At 43.7% G+C, this 15,432-nt stretch overlaps 1 protein-coding gene across 3 annotated transcripts in view; it reads right to left on the reverse strand.

Moving 5' to 3' along the window:
• LOC138285029 (neurotrimin-like) overlaps nucleotides 1-15,432 on the reverse strand; it is a 972,192-nt gene that overhangs the window by 426,580 nt on the left and 530,180 nt on the right. The window lies entirely within an intron of this gene.

Here is a 15,432-nt window from a genome sequence, read left to right on the forward strand (position 1 = left end):
TCCACCCGAAGTAATAGCTCCTGATTAAAATGGATGTGGAAGCTCTCTACAAGAGCGTCACACAGGATATAACACTGAGGGTTATTTAATCAATCCTCTTGGAAACCCAATAGGATTTCATGATACCAAGGGATTTAATCTATTTTGAATATGAAGGTGAATTCTTTCTGTAAACTCATGGGACTTCAACAGACAGCATATTTGTGACGGGTTTGGCTTGAGTCTATGTTCACCATCTAGAAAACAAGCTTATACTAAGTCATAAGAACCTTTATTGGGAAATAGATCCTATTATGGAAACGATATATCAATTACATCATCATAATCTGGTGCAGAACAACACATGAAGCAAGGGAACTCACTACTTGGCTGAATTGTGTCGGTTGCTTCCTTAGATTCACCTGTACCATGAGCAATCATGAGTTAAACTTCTTGAATCTTAGGATCTTTGGGACAGAAGACTCTTTAAAAACAGAGGTCTACCACAAACCTACAGATAGGAACAACCTTTTTTGTTTTAGCAGTTTCCACCCTAGGAGTCTATGAAAAAACTTTAGACAATTCCTTTGCCTAGGAAGTAACTGTGCTAAGAAGGAAGACTAAAAGAGACATGTGCAGGTTCTCAAGGAGAAATTCAGGGAACCAGTGTACCGCCCTGAGGATTGTTGCGTGAGCTGATAAAAGAGCATGGAACGGTACCTGGACTAGTTACTACAGAGCATGGCGAGGAAACATAATAACAACATGATATGTGTAACTACATATTCTATTCTCTAGGAACAAGAAACAATTTACAGACACTGGAGATTCCGTAAGGCAGGCCTTCTAAACTTGGAGAGATGTATGTTCTCCTTTAAACAAGCTAGAGATTTACCAGGGCCAGATTCTGCATACAAGACCCATTGCCCCCCATCTCCCCCCCCCACCAGAACTACCCAAAGAACCCTCTGGAACAAAGCCTTGTTAAAGGACCAGTACCTCCGTGGCAGCTGTAATGTGTGTCATCTCACTGAAAATCGAAAGAGATTGACCTTGGACTAAAGACAACATCGACATTGAAAGATTACAGTACTTGCAATACCAAGAATGTAATGTACATTATGCAGTTGCAGGCTTAAATATGTTGGCATGACAACTAGAGTGGTGAAGGCCAGAATCAATGAGCATAGGAGCACGTTCAGGTGCAAAAGAACAGGCACCAAAATGATGCGTAACTTCACAGAGAAAAAACATCAGAAAGACGACTGCTCATGGTACATCCTAGCACGATTACAGCCAGGGCACAATAATATGTCCAGTGCACGATTAAAATTTGACCAGAGATGGAACTATAGATTACACTTGAATACCTGGGGCCTCAATAATGAAATACGACGGTCCCAGCTAAATTTTGGGTAAAAAATTGGGGCAAAATGCCACTCCTTTTCGACTCACTTCCGTTCTGGACCCAGATTGGAATCTGGTTCTCAGTCAAAGGGAAAAAGAAATGAAATAACCGCGAGCTAGCACATTTGGCACAGCCCAACAAGGGTTTTGTTTCCAATAAAAAACTACCCTTCTTTCAGGTGTCTGGTGAAATCTACCTATGCCATCAAAAACCTGAATTGCGGTCCACAAAGTATCAGGGGCACTTTAATGTGTTCCTGGACATATATTTAATCGCTTTTTGAATATGTTTCAGCTATTTTAAAGCGTGGTGTTCTAATTCCATTATGAACATCAGTTATTGTTAAATATCGGATCTCAAGACAGAGAAACAACTACATTTCCCAAGATTACTAGTTTTTCTCTTAGCAGCCTGCTGTATACCAATCAGGGTGCACAATTATGAACATGCTGACTAGAGAGATATGACTACACTTCCTATTAACCCCAGGAACGCCTCCTACTCGCACTATGTAGGAGCACCTTGGGTTATTAGAATGGCGGTCTCTGATCTATCGATAGATGTTGCAGCACCATGGTGGCCCAGGAAAAGGAGACACGGTGGGACTATTGCCTTGACGAAGTAAGGAGGGATAGGGAAGGGGGCCCTATGGCTCGGACAGAGATATCTTGTGGAACAACCTCGGTCTCCCACCCTGTTAACGAGAACCAAAACAACAGTAGACTCCGGAACTGGGGTACCTTTAAACCGCAAATTATGTTTGATACCCACCTGTGCATGACCAGATACTAACTAATGGACTGCTAGATGCCAAATAACGAGAAGCTAGTACCACAATGCCCATGGCGCCGTTAGCTAATTATATATTTTACCTGCCCGCATCAAACGTAGGCAACATGGCCATACTTTCACTGGTGGAGGTGCTTACAATGGGACATTTTTAACATATGCTCAATGCAAACCAACTCTAAATTGAAGTAAATTCGGCATTCCTGCAATCACATCCAGCAGTTGTTTTAATTGAAGAATAAAAAGTTTGCTTCCGCATACTAGAGGGTGTCCCTGCTCTGATCATGCGATATCCTAAGTCACCAATAAGTAACAGCATCCGAGTTATTGGCAGGGTACCTCTAATGGCTATTTTGTTATTAGAACATACTTGACACCAATAAGAAAACACTGCATTATTTCTGTAAAAGAAGTCCATGATCATGGTGCAATATGAGGCTAGTAATGGTCACTAGAATGTCAATGGTCATTTCCCTTTTATGTTCTACCACACATAATTTACGTTTCCACTGGGGTGAATATAACTATGTTAAGGGTGAAGATATGCAAATACACGTGGCACTGAGGTGATTACTGTACAGTGTCAGCATGGGTCAACACTGAACAATAGGTTGTATCCCCTAAGATACTTTGGACCTGCAATAAAACATAGATCCACCTCATTAGACCAGCTGCCGCCAGTAAATAGCAATTTTAATAGACAAAGGAATACAGAGAGTTGTGTTCCGTTAGGAATAAATTACAATTTTCATTCCAGTCAGTGACTACAGGTGTAGTGCTCCACTATAGTGTTTGATGTTGTGGGAACCTGGAGACTGCAGAGTAAGCGGAAGCATGAGTGTTGCATGCCCACGCATTATCATGCGCATGCATTGAAAGGAATTCTAATAGAAGTGTACCACATGAGTGACACATGTTTTTATCCAGAGACTCACCTATTGCTTTTTAAGAGACCAATAAACAATCTGGATTCTAATGATTTATACTTGTCAGATCCTTCCAGGTACAAAATATTGTAACACCAGGTAGAAGTAAGACTTATTCTTACCTTCACGCATGGCTGAAGAATGCAGTACAGTTGATAGGGTTTCTTTGTTATACACCATTACAAATACCCAGGATCCTGTTTCCGGACTAAAACTACCCAGGAAAGGTATCATGTTGCCTTAAGACATAGGGCCTGAATTAGATGCTAGCAGTAATGGTCCTACCATTGACTTTTTGACTGGAAACCCATCCACATCTGTGATGGTCTGCCCACGGTATTTAAATGTTGGAGGTCCCATACACGAAAGCCCGAATTCGAAGTGTCGTCTCTTCCAATAAACACTGTCCACATTGACAGTGGGAGAGGGAAAAGGGGATGCAAAGAGGACCGAATCCACCTTTCCCACTGTGCAGATTTGGTTGTGCCTTACTGGCATGAAAAAAGTGGCGGTCTGATCTCCACTTCAGAGTTGGCAGACTGAGGGAGAAAGAGGTGAAGACTCACCTTTACTGCCCATTCCACCTCCATCTTTGACTAGACAAAACTGGACAACACCTTCCATCACCGGTGCCACCGACCTATTGATAAAACACAACCCCTCCATTGCTGAACTCAGGCATATACATGCCACAGTAATTTTTTAAAATCACTGTGACATGTATGTGTCGGAGACACAAGTGTGTCAGACGTGACTGGGGACCCGCTGGCACAACACACATATCGCACACATACACAACTGTGTTTGTGGTGTCATCGTTCATTACCAAATGAGTGCTGGCACCACATTGATGGTACACTCACGCTGGACAATAGGGTCCAGGTGTGTGCATTGGAAGGGGACCTGTATGGGTAGGTTTGTGCTATCTATTGTGTTTGTGAGTGAGTATGTGTGTGTGTGTATGGATTGGCTAGTTGAGGTGGAAGGAGCTGGAGTGGATGATGTGGTTGTGTCTCTATGTGTGCCACTTGCATGTGACATCGATGTTGTTGTGTATGTTGTGCTGCTGTGTGACACATCCAGAGTGTTGTTGCTTTGTGGCGGATCTTGTCATGATGTGTGTAGGTGGGCTTATGAGTGAGTTTGTGTGGATGGCTGTGTAGTTGTGTTGGTTGTTGTGGTTGTGTCATATGTGGGTGCAATGCCAATGGTGTGTGTGTGTTGTCACATGGATTTATGTCAATGTGTGTTTTAGGCATATAAGGCTTGTGTTGGCATTTTAGCGGATGATGGTGTGTATGTGGTGTGTTATGTACTGTGCAGTGCACGGGGACACATATGGCTAAGGTACAGTGTGTGTGTGTGTCACTTACCTCTATTCCATAGCCCCTGCCATTGTATGAAGTCCATTGGGTCCCGCCGCAGTCTCCCTCTTTCAGCAGTGTATCGCCAGTCCTCCGCTTACAGAGCAACCGTCGACCTGACAGTATTATTGGGTCCTCCGCTGATGCAGCTTGGAGTAACACTGCCAAGATCTAAATCTGACCCATAGTCTGAGCGTGTTGAATCTTTGTCTCTCAACAACACCCATAATTTACAATAGAACTCTCTTTTGTTTTAACCCTACCCTGTGTATCCGGTTAATAAAGGATATTTCTTGGGATTACACTGAGGTCATTTTATTTAGAGATTCTGAACCCCAATATTGGCCAGAATTACTTTAATCTGAGCTCCCTTCTCCCCTTTGGGATAAGGTTGAGACCAATGGGTTGGCATGGTCCTAACTCGGTGTGGCGGACTAGCTGTTGTTAAGTATGCCACAACTAAGAGGATGAGGCCGGTCCATCCATAAACACCTGGTTGTGTGGTGTTTCTGGTCCTTTTGTCCATGAATCATAGGATATGCAATGTAGTAAAGATGAGCCGCTCCTTACTGCCCTAACTGTTTGTGAGTTTAGTGTAATGTATGGAGGCTGTAGGGCCAGAAGACTTAGTTTTCTACCTCAGTAGTGTGTGGTTATACTAATTTGTACTTTACTATGCATATTTGGACTGTCTCAGCGTGCGCTGCTGTGCGAACCTGGGATGCTGAAGAAGCTTTTGTATAGAGGTGTAAAGACTCAGTGGGTACATGTGTGATTGTGCGAGATATGATGTTGTAGGTATTCACACAGTACAACCGCCGATGAATGAGTGAGAGCTGAAGTGGGGCACCGCTAGGGTGGTGAGATGGGTATATATATGTTGAGAGGATCAGTTGGCAACTGATTGCACGTTGGTACTCTTTTGGTGCATGCAGAAAAAGTTTTCGAGATCAAGCTCCATACAGGAAGTGGATATGCCGGCTTAGCTACCAAACAGAAAGTATTCTGTGACTGGGAGGAATAATAACTTTGAAACTACAGTGACTGTGAAGAGATAAGGAGACATGTGAAAAAGATTCAGCACACATATTAAGTGTGAAAGTGATACATGTTGTATGCCCGTTTTATTTGTTCACATGGATGCCATGGTATGTGAGCAGGTCCTATGTGCGTCCCCATTTTATTAGCTCACATATGTTTCATGTCAGGTAAGCAGGTCATATGCACTAGCAGAGGGTCCAGCGAGTTTGCTTATCGGAGATTGTCCCGTTGACTGGTACACTGCCCTGTACGTTCAAGGGCACCCCATTGATTGGATAAAAGTTGAAACTGGCTGAGTGAGGAAAATCAAGTTGCAGCATTCCACCACCTTCATACCCGTAGTCATGGTGTGCCCTACATTTTCAAAGTAAGTACATTGTAAAATGGAGGATAGTACCACTGAGAATGCACTAATAATCACTGTGAAAACCTCCGATATATATTTTTGCCCTCTTTCCTCAAAATGTCCTGAAATAATTTAATACTTACATTTTTTATTGTTTCAACAATTGCCTTGCAATATAAAAGACAGAAAATACAATAATATTACCCATTATAAAAGTGTGTGATAAAAGAAGACATATTATAAACAGACATTTAAAAATAAGAATGTGGTATTTCATTAGATGATTACATTTAAATTCATTGTATTTGTAAGGAAATGCCTCTTTTTGCAGGTTCACCCCAACTTTTTGGGCTTATGCTGATGTTTTTTTTACTCTGAGAGTGCACTGAGGCATGCCAACCAGACCTCACTGCTAGTGCCCAGATCCCAAAACATGTACTCAATTAGCATAAGCTAAAATACCTATCAGTCCGTAGCATATGGTGCCCAGGGCATGCAAGTTAGAGTCACCTAAGGAATTGAAAAACTTGTTCTGCCACCCTTAGTGTGAGACAGGTAAACATAGTCTCACAGTCTGCCATTGCAGACTGGAAGACCTGTTTTAAACTACTAGTTTGACTTTGCAATTTAAAGCAGTGGCAAAGCCAAACCTCGCTCTGCAATATGTATAGGTTTCTCCTATCAGGCCTACCGAGCCCTGAAGCAGGATGCAGCATATTTCATGGGCAGAACATTTAATTTATGTGTTCTGGCAGTAAAACACAAAAGTATAATTTTTACTTTAGAAAGGCGTGATTGCCCCATTGGCAAGAGCAGAGTTACTTTCGACCCTTAAGCTGTGCTAACTCCTAAGTATTGAGACCAAAGTTTATTACTCCAAGGTATCAAACAACTCATTACAATAAGCCTGACTTAATTTCGGCTTGGGATTCAATGTAACAGGTTGCAGTGTACAACCTTTACACAGTGCCACTTTGCTTCTTTACTCTTCTGGGCCCTGCATGGCTATACAAGGAGCCTGTCCCCAAGACGTTTTTCTGCCATCATGGGGAGATCTGCTAATGACTCCCAGGAACTGAGGCAATCGAATCCTCCACTGGAGAGAAGTGTTACCTCCCTCCTGCAGGAAGCAACTCAGGGGTGGCCCAAAAGATGAGCTTCAATGGAGAAGCCGCTACTGAAGAGCAACTGGGTAACACTTGGCAGATGGACTACTCCACTGTCTAGGTAGACAGACTGGCACTAGGGACAAGGAAGGGGAAACGAGTTGCCAAACTGGTTTTCCAGGAGCATGCAGCCCCCCCCCCCACCCCATTGGTAGCCACACTGTTGAGTTGGGCTAGGGAGCTCAGGACACCAAGAGAGGGGTTTTGCCATGTTGGAAGTGGGCAGAATGATGCATCCTCGAATAGCCAGAACTGCCCTACTTCACCATGTAACTGGCAAGGAGGGGCTACCGTGGTGTGGACTGCACCTGCTGAGCCTGGTGGCTGGAAGGGAGAAGGGACTGTGACAGCTATCTCCTGCTCATGGTGAAGTTGTTTCCAGTGCCCAGCCGAAGCAAGAGACTCCAAGGCTCAGTTGGCTGACCTTCTGTTTGCAGAACAGGGCCACAACAGTTGAAGAAGCCTGCTGGGCAAGTTGGTAGCCCAGAATCTTTATACTGCCGCCAACTGATACCATACAGCACCAGAGGCTAGAACCTGATGCAAAAAGTTGCACCTGAGTGTGCTGAACCCGGGAGAACTGGTGAAGTGCAGCTTGGTTGCCCGGAAGATGAGTTATGACCGAAGGAAGGATTTGGCTGAGACCACGATACTGGGCGACTGGACTTCTACCAGGATCAAGAAGACTTCAGTAACATCGAAGGGCTGTGGACCGAGGAGTAGCCGCAGGAAGGACCAGGCCAACCACATCTCCTCCACAGCATCCTTGAACATCTTCAGCATCCTGTATCACTTGCACCAGGACCGCTTCCAGAGGAAACCTCAGCACAGGATAAGAATGCCTGGAAAAGACTGAAGATTGTTACACCTGCTGATGTTACTGTTTTTAAGGACCTTTCTGGTCCCCCTGACTGACTCCCTCTTGGAGTTGGTCACTCAAAGCAACTAACCGACCGCAGAATAACTAGCTAAAGTGTTTGCTCAAAACGTTTCCACTAGCCAAAGGTTTTTGCTGAAAATGTTTCTAAGTGTTGAATTTTTTTTAATGTACTAATGCTTGTTTGTGGAGGATTAAAAAGTGCAAATTTACTGTACCCTGTAAAATCTATATCTTCGGAACCTTGTTGTGGATTTTCATCATTGTGGTATTTTAAAATACATAAAAATACTGTCTATTTTTATAAAGTGGTGTCAGATTTCTTGAGTGGCTCATTAATGTCTTCTTTGATTGGTTTTGTGCTGTTTAAATGCTTCACACTCTTTCTTTTGTGTGAGCCTTGCTGCTCTGATCCATGTCTACCCAGGGTTGATCTAGTGGTTTTTAACCAAAAATACTGGTCTTAAAGAGGTTGGTAAGTGTATTACAGGGTGAGGTCGCACTGCAACCCCGTACCGTAGGATACACCCCATTTTCTCACAGTATTCCATTTTAAATCCTCAATATTTTACGTTTTCATCAATAGAGTCAGGCAGGCAGTGACAAATAAAATGATAATAAAATAATTTTATAATTATTTTATTTGTTGCTGTGTCACTGACAGCTTGGAATATGTAATGCAGGCAGGGGCCGTGCCATAGGGAACTAGGAGTAGTGGGCACTGTAAAGTAAGCATGTCGGTTTGGCTGGCCTTCTTAGTCTGGCCAAATTGACATGCGCACTTACATTTCTCCAACCCAGCTGGTTTACACAGCAGGGTTGGAGAAATGGTACAGGCTTCCTGTGCCTGAGGGAGCGTCAAACCAGTCAATTTAGGCATATCCCATCACTGCTTTCATGCTTGCTTTAGCATGAGATTGGGAGCCGTGGTGACTACTGGGAAGAGAGGGAGTGGACAGCAGCGGGACCGGGATCAGCAGCGGGATGGAGCAGTAGCGGCAGGTACGTTTTAAACAAAACATTGTATACCCCCCTCCAACACCTTCCCCACTCCTCCATCCTTATTTGGCAGTAGCTGCCACTGGCAACAACTTTGTCAATTCAAGGTCCCATGTTGCTGTTTTGTTGGATTTGAGTGTGAAGTTGATGGCTCCTGAATTAAAATTGTCAGAAAAGCCCAGGACAGACAGATATGGCTGAAGAGTCCTGGTTGATAGCTTGTCCCCTGGAAGGTGTATTAAGCATAAGTGAGTAAGTAAGTTGATGCATTGCCTGTGCTTTGATATATTTGAAAAGATTGGTTATTCAAATATGGTCTGGCACGGCAGTAAGTCAAATCAGTTGAAACATCTATTACCTCAAAAAAGGTCAACAGCCTTATGTAAATGGTTAAATACTTGCCTTGTTACTAACAGGGCGATGGAATGTGTTGTGTGTATAGCAATTTCGAAAACTCAAGAAATAGACACATTAACATCTAAGGCATCCCTAGCAATCATTGGATACATTTACAGCTTGGAGGGAGATGGGAGCTCTCCTCTCTGTGCTTGCCTTAGGTCAGATCCCACATCAATTCTGAGCTCATCCGGAGCCCTGCACATCATTCCATTATCTGTGGGTTCTGTGTTCACCCCTGCAGTCTATATGAGAGCACATAACCATCCTGAGATCTCCTTCTGCTCTGCCGAATTTGATGAGCACCGACTTGGGGATCTTATCAGACTGGTGCTCACCTGAAAGTCAGGAGTAAACTCTGGGAAAACCATCAGTCCAATGATCTTTCGCCTGGAATCAGACCAGCACTAGCTTCTGGTCCCGAGAAGCTGGTAGGCACCTGTCAAGCAGACCTAAGAGCTCTGCCTTTCTTGGCAGCCAGCTTGAGGGAAGGGGTGACTGCCAGCTGATCCTCTCAGGTCCCCATTATCCTGTTTACTTCTGTGTTTATTGATTCGGTCGCTGGAAGCGGCATTTTAATTTACCATTTACAATGTGGTTCTGGCTGCTCTGCCAAGCCCATCATTTTTCCTGCGACAGGCACTGATGCCGTGCAGCTTGTAGGCTCGGTCATCAGCCTGTGCACATCCTTTGTTTTTTTAAGGCAGCTCAGAAACTCACTGTAATGACGATGTGTCTCTGCAGTAGCAGGTGATACTAACACTGGACAGCTTGTGTCATTGTCTGTTGCAAAATCACGCAGAATAATGACATCCAATGTCAGGTGGTCATGGATTGGCACGGGATGCCATGCTGTGATTTAGTTCTAGCATAAGACGTTTGACGGGAACCTACAAATGCTGACAGCATCAAGTAGCAGAGACAACTTAGCATGCTAACTGACCCTACTGGCATTTAAAAGTGCAATATCACGAGTGGCATGTGAACTTCAAGGTATCTATCAATGTATTATTTACTTCCAAAGAGCCGTATGCATTTCTTATTGCGGGACTGACATTTATGAACCAGCCTCAGAGAGTGTGTAATAGCCCCAGATAACCATTTTGGGAAACAGACAAATCATTTATTTTCCCTCCATCAGGATATGTACCATTAGCTGGGTTACTTATTCAGGTATTATTTTGATGAAATTACTAGTATATAATTATGTTCTGTCAGTTAGAGAACGCCCAAGTGGCAATATGTTGTGATGACATTGTTTTACTATATTAATATTTTTTCATCTAAAATGCAGAATTCATCCCAAAATGGCAGAGGATCATTAAAAAATAGCATCTTGTTCAAGAGATAGGGTCAGGGCCTGATTTAGAACCTAATGGAGGGAATATGCCATAACAAACATGACGGATATGCTGTCTGCCAGATTACGATCCCCATAGGATGGGCTATCTGTTATGTTTGTGGCAAAGTAACCCCCCCCAGCCAGAATCTAAATCAGGCCCTCAGTCTTCTTGACTTTAAAGACGGCATGTGTAACATGCCTAATGTTCACAAGCACACAGGCATGGTAACCTCAGATTCTTTTGTTATGGAAATACCAATGCAAATCAGTTGTAGTAGTGATAAATAAGGCTATTCTGAGAGGATCTACATGCATTGAAGATCTTGTTGGTGGGGCATGGGGATTCCTTACATTCTTACACCCCAAAAATGCACCTCAACCAGGCACCCACAGGTGGAAGGGTCAGGGATGGTGTTCAAACTCAATTTCATGAGGCAATGTGTACCAAGATAGGGCACTAGATATCAAATGTACAGTAAATTAAGTAAGGACAGACTCAATAGGTGAGTTTTAGGGTGGAATTAGAAAATTCAGAAAGATTTATCATTAAAACCTAAAAGTTTCCAATACAGAAATTGTGAAGTGCAGATGAACAATGTTATTTCCATGGAATCTCTCATCAACCGAGCAATACAGAATTGTGAGTAAGTCAGATATTTTCCAAGTCCCAAGTCCCACTGAGCAGCATAATGGGTAAGACACCGGAAAGCTTACCTAGAAGCATCAGCAAGTCACCATGACTCACTCCCAAAGCTTGACATAGACTAACCTTGAAAGTCTAAATTCATCATGGTGTGAAAAAGAATAACAATTTCATCAAATCAGAGGACAGAATTCATGAACATATTATTGCCTTACCACCTAAGCTCTATCCTACTACATGAATATTGATTCAAAAACTCTATGTTAATGCCATCCGGAAGTGGCAGAACAAACTAGTTACAAAAAGTGAATTGTTGTGAATGAATGCAATGCAGTGAGCAGGAGGAGGAAACCTTGAATGTTGTAATGTTAGGGAGCCCATTTTACAAAGACTCCTTAGAGAACAAAGTCATTTGGAAATAAACAAACATGACCTTGCTTGACGGCGTGGAGGAGAAATAGTAAAAGTGCAAGGTGAGGCATTCGCTTTTGAATAATATGACATTGAGGCTTATCTAAGGCCTAGGTAGCATAAGCCACATTTTCCTGGCTTTAAAAGGTCATAGCAAAATCATTTCAATGGTGTGATAAATTGTGTTGTTGATTGAGGTGGGTGTAAGTTGTTCTCAAGCAACAGCAACAATCCATGCCTAGGGGAACCGCAAAAGTCACTTAATTAACCTGTGCTTAACCCAGTGGTAGTTTGGTACAAAAGCAGTCAGGCTTAACTTAGTATTTATGCAGCACACAAACAGTAAAAAAGTGAAAACAGAATACAAGAAAAGTCCCACATTGATTAAAAAAAATAGAGTAAAATCTTATGAATTATTTCACACCAAAATGAGAAAGATCCAATCAGTAGAAAAGAGAGATATGCAATTTTAAAGGTTTTAGGGAAGTATAGTGCCTGAAAGCACAAAGTACCTCTCTTGGGCATCTGGCAGACTAGACTAGGGGAAAATCATAAGTTAAGGCTGACCACAAAGGAGCGTGGGCCAGATTCTGGGATCAAGTTAGTCCCACTAAAAAGGTAATCTTTCAAAGTATGGCCGGAAGAGTACAGTTCGCAGTGGAGGAGGCCGGGAGGAGCAGGGAGAGTGTTACAGATGTTTGCTGCTGTAGCGTGACAAGCAAGCTGGGCATTGCTGAGGGCCATCACTGTAGCGTGAAGATCCTGTTGGTGGACACAGACGGTTGTTTTTGGGGCTTCACGCTAGTGGTCTCCATGGGCTGTTAATGCTGTAGTACGAAGTGCAAATCTCGCATTCCTGGTCAACGCTGGTGGTCAATATAGCGCAAAGAGTTGGATTCAAAGGAGCATTCCATTAGTGGTTGGCACAAGTATCAAGATCTAAGCATGAACTGGCCCGTTTGCAGTTGAGAAAAGCCCAACACTTCAGGATTTCTCCTTTTCATCTAGGAAGAGGTTACCGGTTGCCAAACCAAGGGTCCAGGACCTGTTAGGCACCACTTGAGGATCAGGAAGTCACTTTAGAGGAGGCCAGCAGGGCTCAGGCAGGTCCAGTTTCAGAGCCAAGCTGGTCTATTGTGGCAGGTCAGCTGGGTAATTGCAGGGGGTCCTCTGGAGCTTGTTATGTCCCTGTAGATCAAAACAAGAGTTCAGTCAGCTGACCCATGGATTCACTTCAGCCAAGGTTTAAGGGAGCTGTTCCAGTCATCCTTCTCAGTCAACAGCGCAAGCTTCAGGCAGGTCCAGTGCACCATGCCAGCTGTGCAGTCCTTCTTCTGTAGTAGCCGCACGTCCAGTAGTGTACTGAAACATGGGTAGGAGAGTGATACCTAGTGTCAGCTAGCTTGAAGAAGTTTCTGATTTTTGTCCCCCACAGAAGTGTCTGGAATTTCCTGCCTCCCTGCCTTGGTCCCTGGATGTTTGGGTGCACAATAGACTACTGTGAAGTTCTTTGTGGGTAAACCAAGGCAGTGCATTTGAAGTACAAGTGTGATAAGTGAATGCTCTGCTTTTCCTTTCAAGTTATGCTAGCCCATCCTGCCAACACCCACTCCCTCTATTGTGTGGCGGTCTCACAGGAATACACAAAGGCCAACAGCATACAAGGGCCAACAACTATCTCCACCCAGTCATCTCACTCAGGAAGCAGGCTGTAGGCAGGCTAGGACAAGAAAATGACAACTTTCTAAAAGAGGCATTTTCAGAATTGTGACTTAAAATCTAACCTTACCATTACAGAGGGTTTTAGATTACAATTCTTTAGAGTTACTTATTTCTACCTGCTCCCAAACCACAGTTATCACTTTTTAAATGCAATAGTGTAACCCAATCTTATCCTATGGGAGTTTAGGTCCAGGTGCGGCTCGCTGCATGGTAAAGGGGCAGGATGGTGTGTGTCGAAGGCATGGGAGGAACAAAAACATTTAATTAAAAAAATAAAAACATACCTGCTTCGCCGCCGTGCCACTCCTCTGTCTTGGTCAATGCAGGCAGGCACAGGCTCTCAGCCTGCCCTGTGACCAAACATGATGCTGCTCAGAGCAGTGTTAGGATTGGCTGGAGCACCCAGTCAGGGTGCTCCCTGGTAGACTGGGAGCCTGTACCTGCTCTCTTTGGCCCGGCAAAACAGTGGCGGGTTGGAGAGAGCACAGTGCGCATGTGTGTTTGGCTGGCCCTCATCACCGTCATCCCACATCGCCCACCTCTTTAACAACGAAACAATAATAAACACAGGGACATATTTAAGAGCCCCATAGTGACATTCCAATGACACATCAGCATAATTTTTTACGATAACCTGGCGATAGAAGGCCAAATACGCCACACATTATTTACAAAGTGGCACAATGCATGCACTGTGCCACTTTGTAACTCTTTGCGCTGCATTTTGCAAAGGGGGCCTTCCCCCGTTAGGGGGGCCAAAAAAAGTGACGCAAGGAAATCTGAGAGATTTCCGTGAACCATTTTTTCAGCACTTTTAATGCCTGCTCAGAGCAGGTGTTAAAAGGAAGCTTCCATTGCTTACAATGGGTCTCTGGGTGCTTTGCAGGGCTAGCATCAGAATGTTTTATGCTAATCGTGCAAAGCACTCAACTAGCTTCAAAAATTCAGATGCTAGTCTCCTAACTACCACCATGGTGCGCCGTATTTTAAATATGACACACACATAGTGGCATTGGGGGGGCACTAAGGGGCGACAGAAAAGTGGAGCTGCACTGTGTGCAGCACCACTTTTCTTAAGTATGCCCCCCAGTTTATTATTGTTTAATTGTTAAAGTTTTGCAGCTGCTGCTTCTTACCGGAGGGCAACGCTCCTCTGCCATAGCAGAGTAGGTCTCACAGTAATGAAAAACAAATGTGTGAGATGTTCTCTATCAAGAAATGTAAACCTTAATACACATCTGACTTTTTAAATACACTGTTTCCTGCCCTATGGGCTGTATAGGACCTTCCTTAGGGGTGACCTATATGTATTAAAAAATAAACGTTTAGGCCTGGCAAAAGTTTTATTTTGCCACATGAAAATGGCAGTTTAAGACTGTGTTAAAGGCTGCTTCAGTCTGGGGCACAATTTGTGCTGAAGGCCCACTAATAGAATTAATCTACAGACCCTGGTACATGTAGTACCACTTTACTAAGGACTTACAAAGAAATGAAATGTGCCAATTGGGTGTAAGCCAATTTTACCAAGTTTTGGGAGAGAGCTCATGCACTTAGCACTGACTATCATTGGTAAAGTGCACAGAGTCCTAAGGACAATAAAACAAATTCAACAAAACAGGAGAAGTAAAGACAAAAACGTTGGGAGTCACCCTGCAGAAAGGGCCAGGTCTAACAAATGGCATGTACGGGTGCACATGTGAATTTGAGGGCACAACAACTCCCACATTGGCTAAGCTTGACAGATGGTGTTTCTCGTCAACTGACATACATTCACATGAGTGGGAAACACTGCAGGTCAGCGATCGTGCACAGTTAATTGGGGAAGGTCTCATTTCCGGTGGGTTTGCTTTCTAAATAGGGGGCTGCCTGGTGGCTGCCCATTTCGCACCTGGCTCATATAGGTTAAGTACTACAAGGTCTGAAGTGGAATGACATACACACCACCAATAGGTAAACAAGATTTTATCATGCCAATTTTGGTCAGCGTGTTAAGAGGGCTGGGCCGATTCTTGTTTTTTTTAAT

Source organism: Pleurodeles waltl, chromosome 3_1, assembly GCF_031143425.1.
Source record: "Pleurodeles waltl isolate 20211129_DDA chromosome 3_1, aPleWal1.hap1.20221129, whole genome shotgun sequence".
Lineage (NCBI taxonomy): Eukaryota > Metazoa > Chordata > Amphibia > Caudata > Salamandridae > Pleurodeles > Pleurodeles waltl.